At 31.9% G+C, this 17,656-nt stretch overlaps 1 long non-coding RNA gene across 2 annotated transcripts in view; it reads right to left on the reverse strand.

Annotated features, from left to right (window-relative positions):
- Nucleotides 1-17,453, reverse strand: part of LOC127704463 (uncharacterized) — a 146,178-nt gene extending 128,725 nt beyond the window's left edge. The window contains exons 1-4 of one of the 2 annotated variants that reach the window (XR_007983285.1): nucleotides 17,258-17,453; nucleotides 14,889-14,973; nucleotides 13,474-13,692; nucleotides 1,778-1,962 (exon numbers count right to left, since the gene is read on the reverse strand). This is a non-coding gene — a long non-coding RNA (uncharacterized LOC127704463). Of the gene's footprint in view, nucleotides 1-1,777; nucleotides 1,963-13,473; nucleotides 13,693-14,888; nucleotides 14,974-17,257 lie in introns of those variants that run through there. The other variant, XR_007983286.1, reaches the window with a different exon arrangement.
- Nucleotides 17,454-17,656: the final 203 nt, after the last annotated feature.

Below are 17,656 nucleotides of genomic sequence, written 5' to 3' on the forward strand. Positions count from 1 at the left end.
ATTAAACATGAACGCACAATTTTTAGGAGGCGAGTTGCTTTGCCAACATGCATCTTAATTCATTGTGCAGAAGACCCAATAATTGATATGTTAACCTTTTCAATTTCAGTCACTCGAAAAGGATTACATTATTACGTCATATGAATAAGAGCCATAATAAGATACTCAATAAACCTGACAACCACTTAAAGTCGACGACGTCACAATGCGATTTATGCACAAAAACGCCATATTTTACTGAAAAGTTGTCAAGAGTTTTCAGTAGGAAACTTTACCATATTAGAATCAAATAAATTCATGCATTCCATAGATTTGTTATCGTTTCACATGACCTGGGTCATTATATTCGTTAATTTTATCACTTGCTTACGCTCCGGATAAAATTCCAATATAAAAACCCAGGCCATGTGAAAATTTTCAACAAATCTTAGGCTTGCATGATTATATACCGGTTCCAGGAGTCCCAAGAAAAATCCGATTTTTATCTGTTCCAGGGACCTACAGAATCTTTGATACCAGTTCCTGTAGCTCCGGTACCAAAAACATTGTATGAAATCAAGTTAGGAATTAATTGTTCGTAAATCTACCAAAATTCTGTAATTTTAAACAGTCTTAAACGAAAGTCTTGTCTATGACTTTAAAGTACGTCCGATGACGGAAACAATATTCGGACCCTTTATTTTCGCTGTCTTTCCAAAATAACCACAACGGAATAATCAAAAGCGAGGATGACACATACGATTATGCATGGTACTTATAGCACACAGAGGCATGATGGTTAATTTGTTTTTGGAAGGAAGAGAAGCGACACATAAAATGAGGTCTTCTCATTTAATAGATGACAGAATATTTAATCTTTCTTAACGGGTCATATAGTTTTTCAACATCATGGTTTTGGCACTATATTTATACATGCATTGGGGGCATCATCATCGTCTAGATCTAGCGTAACGACCATTGAATTTTAAAAATGTTGGCCGTTCCTACCTTGTCATCACAATACCCCAAAGATGGTTTATTATATGAAACCTATTCCATTGTTAGATTCTGATATGGAAATGTTCATGTATTTTGGATGTACATGCATTAGAGACAACAACAAATGAAATTCATACTAGATAAAATGTCAAATTATCCTTTGATTCCTTGTTTTTCAGTCAATTACATACTCAAACATAAATAAATGATACAGCGGCTACAAGTTCAGCATAATAGACAGTTTTAGTTGATATCGTTAAGTTGTGTATTTGTTTATATACCTAAATGTTGTCGGTCAACTAGCATTCCCTAGCTCGTAAGGGAAAGAACACAAATTAACTTTAAATTTGAAACTCAGTGTGTGAACATGATCATATGGAAATTTAAATTGCAATTTAAATATTTGTAATGCAAATATAATTGACAGACATCATTAACCATTTTTTTATCATCTTTCTACAAAAAGAACTGCAGTAATGCAACTATTTGGAACAGTAATATATCAAAATAAAATTAAGAAAATGAGATGTTTTTGCCAATATTGACTAATAGAATAAGGTGTAAAAGATCCCTGTACCGCCTTCAATAAGTTTTTTTTAGCAACAACTCAATTCAGTAGGACTAAAATATGATTTGAAATTATGCACACACTGCTATTCCAAACTTTCCAATATTGTTTTTGATCACTTGATAAATGAAATTAATTGGCTGCAAAGCTAATGTTATGACATAGTTTTTTCTGATTTATAACTGAAAAACTTATATACTTTCAATAATTTAACTACCCAATTACCTTATTTTTAATCCATGCATATATAGGTGGGATCGACCAGCAGTCTGCATTCAGTTTGATTGACAAATCCTCAGGAATGAATTTTGTGATTCCATGTAGTCCTTGACTCATGTCTACAATTGCAAGCATCATTCTGAGCAGGTGTTGTACTTCTGCTGAATAAGTCCTGGTTATTTCAGTTAAAAATTTTCCTGTAATATAAATTTGTCTATCTGTAGCTGATAATTCACTCTCCATATATTTATTTCTGCAATTTCTAAAATAAATGTTTTATTATATCAATATTTTTTATATATACAAGCTCACTTTGTCATGGTTAAAAAATGTTTTGTTGAGTCTGCCAGGTAACCATATTGACACATACTGGTAATTAAGTCTCCCAAACAAAGTTTGGAGACTTATTGTTTTTGCTCATTTCTTATTATTTAGGTCTTTCCACTTTTCCTTGGAAAGACCTTTTGCTTTTGTTCTGATTATTAGGTCTTTCCAATTTTCTGTGGAAAGACCTTTTGATTTTCTTCTGATTATTAGGTCTTTCCACTTTTCTGTGGAAAGACCTATTGCATTTGTTCTGATTATTATTAGGTCTTTCCACTTTTCTGTGGAAAGACCTATTGTTTTTGTTCTGATTATTATTATTATTATTATTATTTTCCGCCTAATTTTTTTCTAGCAATAAATATTTGTTTCACAATATGTCGCTTAGATATTTCTCATATTGTATCGTATAGTTTCTGCGCTTTTAAATTTCACCCTGCTAAGACGAACAATTTTCTTTGTAAGAGTTATCTCCTTATTCACTGTTTATCAAGTGTGTGCATCTCCTTCGTAACAAAAAAAAAGATATCGACAAAATTCTTTTTCTTAATTGTTCGTTACATCCTCAGGAATTTTCGGTTAATTTGGATCGAAGCGATTCGAGGAAATTTTATAGGAGTTATCTACCTTTACCAAAAAAATTTGTCGGTATGTTTTTTCAACTCATAAACTTTTAACCGTATAACCCTGGAATCTTTTTATTTGAGGCCCCTAGGTCCTAACTTTGAAAATGAAGTCAACGCAAAGGTCAAGGTCAAGTTCCAAATTTTGACTTTTCCTTGTTTTTACATTTTCTCCAACACTTTTAAAGATATATATAAAAGAACAAGTGTTTGCTTTATTGTAATGAAGATATGTTATATTTGGTCTGAAACAATCTAATGACATCTTATAGTTGTGCCCCTGAAATGTCTAATTATAAGGTTAATTGATCATTACTTCAACTTGGTTCATTATAAAGCCATATGACCTTTTATAAAAGGTTGGATGACATATGACCTTGAAAAATGACAACCGGAAGTGACCTTGAGAAAAACGGAAGTAGCCATTTTTGCACTTTTTTCATGGAAAAGTACTCGTAATCCATATATTTTGTAATTTAAATACATAAACTTATCACCAAAGACTAGAAGTGTTTTTCAATAAACAGGAAGTGGCCAATTATCTCCTGGTTTACAGGCAAAAATATATAGAAACTATATATATTTGGAATCAGTTTGAAAGAAGCTATCATATGAGATCGGAAGTGAAATTTACTTCAACAGAAGTAGCACATTATCTCCCTTATTTCACTCAAAAGTATATAGAAACCACTTATTTATCGTATCAGTATGAAGAAACTTATGATTGGATAAAATTGAGAATGGAAATGGGGAATGTGTCAAAAAGACAACAACCCGACCACAGAACAGACAACAGCAGAAGGTCACCAACAGGTCTTCAATGCAGCGAGAAATTCCCGCACCCGGAGGCGTCCTTCAGCTGGCCACTAAACAAATAAATATACTAATTCAGTGATAATGAACGCCATACTAAACTCCAAATTGTACACAAGAAACTAAAATTAAAAATAATACAAGACTAACAAAGGCTGCCAATTTTAACTTTGAGTAAACAGGAATTAGCTTCTTTTCAAGAACTTTGAAAATTGATGTGGAAAGACCTTCAATTGTTCTCTGAACAATAGGTTTTTAATTATTATTTTTATACTCCCGTTTACGGGACGTTTTATGGTATACCGTTGTCCGTCTGTCCGTCCGTCCGTCCGTCCGTCATCAACATGTCGGAAACTAACTCAAAAACGCTTTAACCAATTTGCATAAAACTTTGGTGAATTGTTTATATCTATTGCCGTTAGCTCCCTTTCGTTTTTTATAAATTTTAGAGTTTACGTTTCTGAGTTATGGGATTTTATTCATTAAAAAGGGGGGATTTTCCAGTTTTCGGACAATAACTCAAGAATGCTTTCAATCACCAACTTGCAAGAAATTGTGGTGAATTGTTTATATCTATTGACATGAGCTCCCTTTTGATTTTTATAAATTTTAGATTTTACGTTTCCAAGTTACGGGGTTTTATTCATAAAAAAAAGGGGATTTTCCAGTTTTCAGACAATAACTCAAAAATGATTTCAGCAGTTCTCTTGAAACTTTGATGAATTGTTGATATCTATTGATGTAAGCTCCCTTTAGAATTTTATAAATTTTAGATTTTACATTTCCGAGTTATGGGGTTTTATTCATTAAAAAAGGGGGGACTTTCCAGTTTTCAGACAATAAATCAAAAATGCGTTCAGCAATTCTTATGAAACTTTGATGAATTGTTCATATCTATTGATATGAGCTCCCTTAAGAATTTTTTTAATTTTATTTGTTTATAGTCTGACAACAGATTTACCAAGTAATGCGCTACAGCATAGTGTATTGCAAAACAGCAAGAAATCTTTAATTGAATATAAATTCAATTCATATAACCAATTTCAAGTTCTTCGACTACATTTATTCAGAAACCTATAATATGTCAAATATTTAATTACAATCCAAATTCAGACCTGTATCAAGCTTGAATATTGTGTCCATTTTTGCCCCAACTGTTGGACCTATTCGGGCGTATCCAGCTGCGCTCAGCGAAGCAGTTTATTTTATCTACTTCCGCCACTTTTTTTTTCTTGTGTATATATTTTGTTTCGCAAGATGTTGCTTAGATGTTTGGTATATGATATCGAACAGTTTATGCACCTTTGAAATTGACCCTGCTTAATCATATACTTTTCTTTGAAGGAGTTATCTCCCCGGACACTGCTTTCCTTGTGAGTGCATCTCCTCCGTAACCATAAAAGAAAATGACAAATTAGTTTTACCAAATTGCTCTTTATATCCTCAGGATGTTTTGTCCAATTTTGACTGAAGCAATATCAGAACTCCATGTGAGAGTTATTTCCCCTTCTGTATTTGACATAAGGGATACATAAATGTATAGCATGAATGGTAAGTGATAGAAACCTAAGGTATATTGATTTGAGGTCCTTGGTTCATTCAAATGAAATTGAGGCCAAGGTCAAAGGTAAAGGTCATATTCTAAATTTTGACTTTTCCTTGTTTTATAATCTCTTCTGTCACTTTTAAAGATATCTATACAAGAAGTAGTGCAAAATGTTTGCCTTATTGTGATTAAGATATGATACATTTGGTCTGAAACAATCCTATGACATCTTATAGGAGTTAATGTCCCAGAAATATTCAATTTAAGGTTAATTGATTATTACTCCAACTAAGTACATGATAAAGTCATAGGGTCTTTTGCAAACTGTTGGTTGACATATGACCTTGACAAATGTCAACCGAAAGTTACCTTGAGTAAACCGGAAGTAGCCATTTTTGTACTCCTGTCATGGAAAAGTACCTAGAAACTATATATTTTTTAAATATGCATACATAAACCTATCATTTGAGACCTAAAGTGACCTTCACTAAACCGGAAGTACCTAATATCTTCCTTATCACAGGTAAAGGGTGCTATAAACAGTTTCGTATAAAAACTAGGGATTATTCCCAAACTAAAAATAGCCACGGAGGGAAATCCCTTTTATTTACATAATTGGTGAAAAAGTATCATGTTTTTTGTATTTGATAGTAAAAATTAGTTAATTAGCTTCAATTAAAACAGGTTGAATGATTAAAATAATTTTAAAAATTCGATTAAATATACATGTTTTAAGGGGAGACAATAGTTATCAAAGGTACCAACCAGGCTTATAATTTGATACGCCAGTCACGCTTTTCATCTTCATAAGACTCATCAGTGACGCCCAGATCAAAATAGAAAGACAAAATAAAAGCCAAAATAAGTACAAAGTTGTAGAGCATTGAGGACCCAAAATTCCCAAAAGTTGTGCAAAAATACGGCTAAGGTAATCTATGCCCTGGATAAGAAAATCCTTATTATTTCGAATAATTCATACTTTTGCAATCAGTAAATTTATAAAATTGACCATATAATTGATTTTCATGTCAACACCGAAGTGCTGACTACTGGGCTGTCGATACCCTTGGGGACAAAACGTCAGTAGCATCGATCCAGTGGTGTAAATAGTTATCAAAGGTACCAGGCTTATAATTTGATACGCCAGACGCGCGTTTCATCTTCATAAGACTCATCAGTGACGCTCAGATCAAAATAGTTAGAAAGCAAAAATAAGTACAAAGTTGTAGAGCATTGAGGACCCAAAATTCCCAAAAGTTGTGCCAAATACTGCAAAGGTAATCTATGCCTGGGATAAGAAAATCCACACTGTAAACTGTTTTTGGCAGTGAAAATTGAAAACTTATTTGTAACCACTGTAGCACTTTTCGAAGCAGGCGAACGTATCCTGAAGTGAGAATTGTTGAAAAGACCAGGTAAAAAATCTAAGAAATTCATACAGTTTTGATTATGTGATATGTGCCTGTAATCATACCTACATGGGTATGCACATGTCCTGATTTCAGGTTTTTCATGTTCAGATTAGGCATTCTATCTCCCATTTTCTCTGGATAGAACTTTTTTATTATATTAAAAGTACACGTTATTCTTATTTCATTATAAATAAATTTTATGGTTCATTAAATTCAAAATAAATAATAGCCATTCATTAAATAAACTAGAGAAAATTCTGATTCCAGTGATATCTAGTTTTATACATGTATCTTTATAAAGAATACCACCACTAAGGGTCACTTATGCATGTTCCTTGAAAATATGACGTCATAGAAAAAAACTGTTGATTGCACCCAAAAGTATAAAGAAACCATTCTTTTTTGGAATCAGTGTAAATAAAGCTATCATGTGAGACAGGAAGGGACATTTTTGAAACCGGAAGTTGACAATTATCTACCTTATTTGAGGCATAAATATATAGAAACATATATTTATTGAATCATTATGAAGAAACCTATGCTTGGACGCCAATAGTTACTTTGAGTAAACCAGAAGTAGCCTCGCATGAATAATTTAGAAAATTAATGTGGAAAGACCTTCAATTGTTCTCTGAACAATTGGTTTTTAATTATTAGGTCTTTCCACTTTTCCGTGGAAAGACCTTTTGCTTGTTCTGATTATTAGGTCTTTCTACTTTTCGGTGGAAAGACCTATTGTATTTGTTCTGATTATTATTATTATTATTATTAGGTCTTTCCACTTTTCTGTGGAAAGACCTTTTGTATTTGTTCTGATTATTATTATTATTATTATTATTATTATTATTATTATTTTTTTTTTCTTCCGCCAAATTTTGTTCTTGCGATAAATATTTGTTTCGCAATATGTCGCTTAGATATTTCTCATATTGTATCGTATAGTTTAAGCGCTTTTAAATTTCACCCTGCTAAGCCGAACAATTATCTTTGTAAGAGTTATCTCCCTATTCACTGTTTATCAAGTGTGTGCATCTCCTTCTTAACAAAAAAAGAAATCGACAAAATTCTTTTTCTACATTGTTTGTTACATCCTCAGGAATTTTTGGCTAATTTGGATCGAAGCGATTCGATGAAATTTTATAGGAGTTAGCTACCTTTATCAAATAAATTTGTCGTTATGTTTTTGTTACTCATAAACTGTAAGCCGTATAAACCTATAGTCTTTTTATTTAAGGTCATTGGATCCTAACTTCGAAAATGAGGTCAAGGTCAAAGGTCAAGGTCATGTTCTGAATTTTGTCTTTTGCTTGTTTTTGCATTTTTCCGATATTTTTAATGCTATATATTAAAGAACAAGTGCAAAATGTTTGTTATATTGTGATGAAGATATGATACATTTGGTCTGAGACAATCCAGCGACATCTTATTGGAGTTATTGCCCCTGAAATGTTTTATTTTAAGGTAAATTGATTATTACTTCATATTGGTACATGATAAAGCCATAAGATCTTTTGCAAAATGTTGGGTGACATATGACCTTGAAAAATGTCAACCGGAAGTGACCTTGAGTGAACCGGAAGTAGTCATTTTTGCACTTATTTCATGTAGAAGTACATAGAAACCATATATTTTTTGAATGGTCATACATTAATCTATCATTTGAGACCAGAAGTGATATTTTATAAACCGGAAGTAGCATATTATCTCCCTTATTACAGGCATAAGTATATATAAACCATATATTTTTGGAATCAGTGTAAATAAAGCTAACATATGAGACCGAAAGTGACATTTTCTAAACCGGAAGTAGCCAATTATCTCCCTTTTTACAGGCAAAAGTATATATAAACCATATATTTTTGGAATCAGTGTAAATAAATCTATCATATGAGACCGAAAGTGACATTTTCTAAACCGGAAATAGCCAATTATCTCCCTTTTTACAGGCAAAAGTATATATAAACCATATATTTTTGGAATCAGTGTAAATAAAGCTATCATATGAGACCGGAAATGACATTTTCTAAACCGGATGTTGACAATTATTTCTATTATTTCAGGCAAAAGTCTATAGAAACCATATGTTTATTGAATCAGTATGAAGAAATCTATAATTGGACGCCAATAGTAGCTTTGAGTAAACTAGAATTAGCTTCTCATCAATCATTTAGAAAATTGATGTGGAAAGACCTTCAATTGTTCTTTGAACAATTGGTTTTTAATTATTATTTTTTTTTTTCTTCCGCCAAATTTTGTTCTTGTGATAAATATTTGTTTCGCAATATGTCGCTTAGATATTTCTCATATTGTATCGTATAGTTTCTGCGCTTTTAAATTTTACCCTGCTAAGCCGAACAATTATCTTTGTAAGAGTTATCTCCCTATTCACTGTTTATCAAGTGTGTGCATCTCCTTCGTAACAAAAAAAGATATCGACAAAATTCTTTTTCTAAATTGTTCGTTACATCCTCAGGAATTTTTGGCTAATTTGGATCGAAGCGATTCGATGAAATTTTATAGGAGTTATCTACCTTTATCAAATAAATTTGTCCTTATGTTTTTGTTACTCATAAACTGTAAGCCGTATAAACCTATAGTCTTTTTATTTATATCCTTGGATCCTAACTTCGAAAATGAGGTCAAGGTCAAAGGTCAAGGTCATGTTCTGAATTTTGTCTTTTGCTTGTTTTTGCATTTTTCCGATATTTTTAATGCTATATATTAAAGAACAAGTGCAAAATGTTTGTTATATTGTGATGAAGATATGATACATTTGGTCTGAGACAATCCAGCGACATCTTATTGGAGTTATTGCCCCTGAAATGTTTTATTTTAAGGTAAATTGATTATTACTTCATATTGGTACATGATAAAGCCATAAGATCTTTTGCAAAATGTTGGGTGACATATGACCTTGAAAAATGTCAACCGGAAGTGACCTTGAGTGAACCGGAAGTAGTCATTTTTGCACTTATTTCATGTAGAAGTACATAGAAACCATATATTTTTTGAATGGTCATACATTAATCTATCATTTGAGACCAGAAGTGATATTTTATAAACCGGAAGTAGCATATTATCTCCCTTATTACAGGCATAAGTATATATAAACCATATATTTTTGGAATCAGTGTAAATAAAGCTAACATATGAGACCGAAAGTGACATTTTCTAAACCGGAAGTAGCCAATTATCTCCCTTTTTACAGGCAAAAGTATATATAAACCATATATTTTTGGAATCAGTGTAAATAAATCTATCATATGAGACCGAAAGTGACATTTTCTAAACCGGAAATAGCCAATTATCTCCCTTTTTACAGGCAAAAGTATATATAAACCATATATTTTTGGAATCAGTGTAAATAAAGCTATCATATGAGACCGGAAATGACATTTTCTAAACCGGATGTTGACAATTATTTCTATTATTTCAGGCAAAAGTCTATAGAAACCATATGTTTATTGAATCAGTATGAAGAAATCTATAATTGGACGCCAATAGTAGCTTTGAGTAAACTAGAATTAGCTTCTCATCAATCATTTAGAAAATTGATGTGGAAAGACCTTCAATTGTTCTTTGAACAATTGGTTTTTAATTATTATTTTTTTTTTTCTTCCGCCAAATTTTGTTCTTGTGATAAATATTTGTTTCGCAATATGTCGCTTAGATATTTCTCATATTGTATCGTATAGTTTCTGCGCTTTTAAATTTTACCCTGCTAAGCCGAACAATTATCTTTGTAAGAGTTATCTCCCTATTCACTGTTTATCAAGTGTGTGCATCTCCTTCGTAACAAAAAAAGATATCGACAAAATTCTTTTTCTAAATTGTTCGTTACATCCTCAGGAATTTTTGGCTAATTTGGATCGAAGCGATTCGATGAAATTTTATAGGAGTTATCTACCTTTATCAAATAAATTTGTCCTTATGTTTTTGTTACTCATAAACTGTAAGCCGTATAAACCTATAGTCTTTTTATTTATATCCTTGGATCCTAACTTCGAAAATGAGGTCAAGGTCAAAGGTCAAGGTCATGTTCTGAATTTTGTCTTTTGCTTGTTTTTGCATTTTTCCGATATTTTTAATGCTATATATTAAAGAACAAGTGCAAAATGTTTGTTATATTGTGATGAAGATATAATACATTTGGTCTGAGACAATCCAGCGACATCTTATTGGAGTTATTGCCCCTGAAATGTTTTATTTTAAGGTAAATTGATTATTACTTCATATTGGTACATGATAAAGCCATAAGATCTTTTGCAAAATGTTGGGTGACATATGACCTTGAAAAATGTCAACCGGAAGTGACCTTGAGTGAACCGGGAGTAGTCATTTTTGCACTTATTTCATGTAGAAGTACATAGAAACCATATATTTTTTGAATGGTTATACATTAATCTATCATTTGAGACCGTGAGTGATATTTTATATACCGGAAGTAGATTATTATCTCCCTTATTACAGGCAAAGGTATATATAAACCATATATTTTTGGAATCAGTGTAAATAAAGCTATCAAATGAGACCGAAAGTGACATTTTCTAAACCGGAAGTAGCCAATTATCTCCCTTTTTACAGGCAAAAGTATATATAAACCATATATTTTTGGAATCAGTGTAAATAAATATATCATATGAGACCGGAAGTGACATTTTCTAAACCGGAAGAAGCCAATTATCTTCCTTTTTACAGGCAAAAGTATATATAAACCATATATTTTTGGAATCAGTGTAATTAAAGCTATCATATGAGACCGGAAGTGTTATTTTCTAAACCGGAAGTTGACAATTATTTCTATTATTTCAGGCAAAAGTCTATAGAAACCATATGTTTATTGAATCAGTATGAAGAAACCTATGATTGGACGCCAATAGTAGCTTTGAGTAAACCAGAATTAGCTTCTCATCAATTATTTAGAAAATTGATGTGGAAAGACCTTCAATTGTTCTTTGAACAATTGGTTTTTAATTATTATTATTTTTTATTTTTTTTTTCTTCCGCCTAATTTTTAAATTTTTTTCTTGAGTAGTATTGTTGTGCGACAAGATGTCGCTTAGATATTTGGTATATGATATCGAACAGTTTATACGCTTTTGAAACTTACACTGCTTAACCGAACACTTTACGTTGTAAGAGTTATCTCCCCAAACACTGTTCTTCTTGTGTCCACTACTCCTTCGCAACCGTAAAAGATTATGACAAATTTATTTTACAAAATTGCTCGTTATATCTTCAGGATTAGGATGACCTTTTGCACTGAAGCTATCCGGAGACTCCATATGAGAGTTATTTCTCCTTATGCATTTGATATAAGTGATTTGCAGTTTTAACTGGTAAACCATAAGTGATAGAGACCTAGGGTTTTTTTGATTTGAGGTCCTTGGTCCAAAAAAAAAGAAAATTAGGTCATAGTCAAAGGTCAAGGTCATATTCTAAAGTTTGATTTTGGATTATTTTCATTTTGATTTGAGGTCCTTGGATTATGACCTTGAATTTGAGGTCAAGGTCATAGGTAAATAAGACGTTCTAGATTTTGACCTTTGCTTTTACTTCATATGTATACATAATAAAGCCATTTTTGCAGACTGTATGTAATGTTAACTGGAAGAAAAACTAAGTCCATTTATAAGTAATATACGGAAAAACAGGAAACAAATTTTTACAAAATTTCCTTCTAGATACTAGCTTTTGATCATAAATAAGCTTCTGTCCAAGTTAGATACAAATCCAGGATAGTTTAAGAGAGTTATTAAAATTTTAAAAACTTTAACCACATATCTAGAGTGAATGTAATGTAAACTGGAAGAAAACCTAAGTCCATTTATAAGTAAAATACAGATAAACAGGATTTTATTTTACAAAATTTACTTCTGGATACTATCTTATAATCATAAACAAGCTTCTGTCCAAGTTTGGTACAAATCCAGGAAAGTTTAAGAAAGTTATCGAAATTTTAAAAACTTTAACCACAGAGTGAATATTTGTGGCCGCCACCGCCGACAGAATGTAGGATCGCTATGTCTCACTTTTGCAACAAAAGTCGCAGGCTCGACAAAAAGGGGGGATTTTCCAGTTTTCCAACAATAACTCAAGAATGCTTTCACCAACTTGCAAGGAATTTTGATGAATTGTTTATATCTATTGACATGAGCTCCCTTTTGATTTTTATGAATTTTAGATTTTACGTTTCCGAGTTACAGGGTTTTATTCATAAAAAAGGGGGATTTTCCAGTTTTCGGACAATAACTAAAAAATGCTTTCAGCAGGTCTCATGAAACCTTGGTGAATTGTTTATATCTGTTGATGTAAGCTCCCTTTAGAATTTTATAAATTTTAAATTTTAAATTTCTGAGTTATGGGGTTTTATTCATTAAAAAAGGGGTGATTTTCCAGTTTTTGGACAATAACTCAAAAATGCTTTCAGCAGTTCTCATGAAACTTTGGTGAATTATTTATAGCTATTGATGTAAACCCTCTATTGATTTTCATAAATTTCAAATATGACATTGAGAAGAAATTGAACTTTATTTGTTTATAGTCTGACAACAGATTAACCAAGTATTGCACAACAGCAAGAAATCTTTAACTGAAGATAAATTCAATTCATATAAGTTCTTTGACTACATTTATTCAGAAACCTATAATATGTCAAATATTTAATTACAATCCAAATTCAGACCTGTATCAAGCTTGAATATTGTGTCCATTTTTGCCCCAACTGTTCAGGATTGGACCTCTGCGGGTGTATCCAGCTGCGCTCAGCGAGGCAGTTTATTTTAAATAAGCAAACAAGTACGGTAGCTATCATTTGACACTGGAAATGCCATTTTTAACCAACTTTTAATATTTTGATATCAAAATAAATTCTAAAAAGTAGAAAGACGGAGGTCGGGTGACATATTGTTATTGTTCGTCTTTTTTTATTATGGCACCCTCAACTGAGTTTGGGTGACTTATTATTATTCTACTTAGATTTGTACTCACCAAATGTGTTCTTTTGGAAAGGACTTGTGTCCGCTATTGTGAAATTTGATCTCTTCATAAATTTTAATATTTTGATGATGTCTTCCTCACTAAATTAGGTACTTATCAATCCAACTACACTGTCTCCTGGCCTCATATTTAAATCTGGAATTTGGAATTCTTTGATTCCAATGCAAATTCCATTAAGATCGCCTGTTTCAAATGTAGTTTCTTTTTTTTCTGAAAATGAATACTAGAATTAGCTGTCTGTGTCAACTAATCTTGGGGTGAATGATTCTATGGGTATCTTGTATAAAGTTTCTGTTTTAAATATATGTTAGTCCTATAATATAAGACTTCGGAGTTTCATATCATTTACATTCAACGTTTTTTATCGGATATTTTTTTTTTACTATCAATGTTCGGGTTTCAACATTGATAGTAAAAAAAAATATCCGATAAAAAACGTTGAATGTAAATGATATGAAACTCCGAAGTCTTATATTATAGGACTAGGTAAATGCTAATTCAACTGCACACCAAATATCATTGACTTTCCACTAGTGATTTCCCATTAACTGACCTAATATCAAACGTAAATACATTGTTGATGGCACAGCCTCAACTGCTGCATCTTCAAACAGGATGCCTAATGTGAGGGTAACCAAATTGTACCGATTTTGACAGTTTGACCTAAAGCATTATGTTGTTCGGTCTGTGCATCTGTTGTCCGTTTGTCACGCTTCAGGTTAAAGATTTTGGTCAAGATAGTTTTTGATGAAGTTGAAGTCCAATCAACTTGAAACTTAGTACACGTTCCCTATTACATGATCTTTCTAATTTTAATGCCAAATTAGAGTTTTGACGCCCATTTCAAGGTCCACAGAACATAGAAAATGATAGTGCGAGTAGGGCATCCGTGTACTATGGATATTCTTGTTTCACCTATGTTTATTTATGATCCAGACAAAAGTTTCCGTTCTGTGTTTATTATTTAAATGTATCATTATTCACTATATGGTTTCACCAGTTTAATTTAGAATCCATATTGAACATAGGTAAATATATTATAGAGGTAACTGTATAATATTGCCCCTTTTTATTTTTTGAAAATCACAAAGCTTGAGTGGGAGCATTTAAGTCCTCAAAAACATTATCCTCAAAGGAAAACATTTGTAAATTTCTTTGATGTCAGTGTCAGAACTGAGAACATCCTGTTTGTAGATGTGTTCTGGGATAAGATGATCATGATGACTTCATATGATGTCCCCCTGAGAGTATCAATCTGACCTCCATTTCTTTTTTGTTAAAAAGTCGGGTCATTTTCATACAATCATTTATCCAATGGATTTTTAAAAAAAATCTTCTTACAAAAATGAACTTTTGTGTCATCTTTTTTTAGCAGTTTAAAAATTTAGTTTTCTTTATAATCATACCTATATAAATTATTCCTTCCTGATTTAATCCTGCCGCTAAATTCTGAAGTGTGTCTTCCAAAAAGGCTGCTTCAGCTTTTGTTGTCTGTGAAGAAATAATGATGTGTTATACATAAATATCAACACTTGTTAGTTTTCATGAATCATTTTCTTCATGGAGGTGGGTTTTTTCTATTACTAAAAATGGGGTTAAAATCAGTTTGTGGCAAATTTCTCTATAAATATATTTGTGTACAGCAGTTAGAGGAAAACTGACTGGATAATGATGATAAACAGAATAAGTTTAAGGAATTTTCTGAAAAGTAAGATAGCCCATTTGTGGCCCTTGAAATGTTAATTAATATTTAGCAAATTTCAGTTTTAAGTTATCTTGAAAACTACAGTTAACAAATAAAGAGAAATTTTAAACACTTAAAGGGGCACTAGCTGTCAAATTCATGTTCACCGATTTGACTCAAATTTTCATATTTGATTTATAACAATGTAAAACATTTATCCAAACTATTAAAAGTCTAAAATAAACAATTTACAGGGCATGGGCTCGATAATATGTAACTTCGTTTCGTGTGTATTTTAGTCTAGACGCCATCTAATTAACTATCGAGTTGACCTCCGAAGTTGTCCGATGACCATATAAGCGATGTAAACATAGATATAGATATAAATAGATTAAGCGAACTCGTGCAATGGGATTTTTCTGTCTTTTTAATTTCGTATTATAGTTTATCATCGTTTTTACCTTTATAAGAATGATTTTTGTGGATCGAATCAGTCAATCAGATGATTTACTTTTGTTTCACTTTTAATGTTGACATTCTTTTCCTTTAAATAACTTTACACGAACAATTCATGCGTTATCCATCTCTAGATAAGGGGTTAAATTGAAGTTCACATGAATACGGATTCAATGAGGTCGAATTATTCACTTGCAAGTGAATAATTCGTCATCCATGTTTCTTAGCTTATTTTGACAAAATTGAACCATACTGGCTACTAAAAGCGAATAATTATTTCACTATTTCACATGTTTCAGTTTCATTAATGATTGAACAAAAAAAAATCCTATTTTAGATTTTTTATATATCTCGTAGCCCCTTTAAAGAACCAGAACAAGAAGATCTACAAAAAAGTCAAATGAAGCAGAACTTGTCATTTGGCCTGATATAGGAGTTATTACCCATTTTTATATATTGGTATGACGTTGGCGTCTTCGTCATCGTCTGAAGACACATTGGTTTTCCCACTCTAACTTTAGTTTAAGTGAATGGATCTCTTTGAAATTTTACCATAAGGTTCAATACCACAAAAGGAAGGTTGGGATTGATATTGGGGGTAATTGCCTCCAAATATTAGGAATTAGGGGCAAAAAAGGGGCAAAAAAACAAGCATTTTTCCAGTTTCATGACAATAACTTGTGTGTAAGTGTATGGATCTTTATGAAATTGTACTACAAGGTTCCATATCTCAAAGGGAAAGCTGGAATTTAGTTTGGGTGTAATTGCCCAAAACGTTTAGAAATAAGGGGCCAAAAATAAGCATTTTTCTAGTTTCCAGAAAATAACTTGTGTTCAAGTGTATGGATCTCTCTGAAATTGTACTGCAAGGTACCATACCACAAAGGGAAGGCAAGGATTGAGTTTTGGGGTGATGAATCATAAGAGAGTTCAAAAAATTTGGGAGGGGGATTTTTTTTTCCTTTTTATTCTTTAAAATTTTCCATTTTAAATTGCTTATTTCTGATTTATATATAAAAACAAATAATATTGATATGGTTTGAAAAGGTAAATTAAATTTTTTTTTTCAGTTCAGACTCTTGGACCACATTCATTCTGTGTCAGAAACCTATGCTGTGTCAAATATTTAATCACAATCCAAATTCAGTGCCGTATCAAGCTTGAATGTTGTGTCCATACTTGCCCCAACTATTCAGGGTTCGACCTCTGCGGTCGTATCAAGCTGCGCCCAACGGAGATTTTATTTGAATTGTTTTTAGAAAATTACAATAGAAATTGTTGGAAGCAAAAATGTTCGGCAAAATAAGATCAATGAATATTTAAGTCTGCATATAGAAGTTAGTGTCCTTGAAATACTAATTTTATGAGCTTTTTGCAGAAACTTCGATAGTTACAGAGCATCAAAATAAAGCAAAAATGTTAAGCAAAATAATTTCTTCAAATCAGTCAAAAAGGTTGAACTGGTCAATTAACACCTTAGAGGGGTTATTGCCCGTGAAAGATAATTTCAACCCATTTTTGCATAATTGCAGAAACTTTAATAGATGGAACATTGTAGAATGGAACTGTAAATAGCAAATATGTTCAACACAATAAGATAATGTCATGAGATTAGATTACTATTGTTTGTTTTACCTTCATATACGGACATTCAGCTCCACAGATACTTCCTTTAAAAATCCTTGTGAATGGTAGAATTTCAGAAACTTCACCATTAAAGAATGCTGTAACCTGTTATAAAACAAAATTAGATGTTGAATGGTTTCTTATCTTGCTTGCATAGTGTAATGTAGAATTTTAACCTGTTCATGGAGAAAATTTACAACTATTGTTATTTTATTGCCATTCCGATAAGTATTATAATATGTATTAGATACAATACAAAGGTAACAAAGAAACAGGCCGGTAACAACCGTTGCCGGATAGTTTTTCTGCACGAGTAGTCAGGTGAAGGTCCGAGGCGATAGCCGAGGACCTTGACCTGACTACGAGTGCAGAAAAACTATTCGGCAGTTTGTTTCCGGCCTGTTTTTT

Source organism: Mytilus californianus, unplaced genomic scaffold (genome assembly GCF_021869535.1).
Source record: "Mytilus californianus isolate M0D057914Y unplaced genomic scaffold, xbMytCali1.0.p SCAF_6, whole genome shotgun sequence".
NCBI lineage: Eukaryota > Metazoa > Mollusca > Bivalvia > Mytilida > Mytilidae > Mytilus > Mytilus californianus.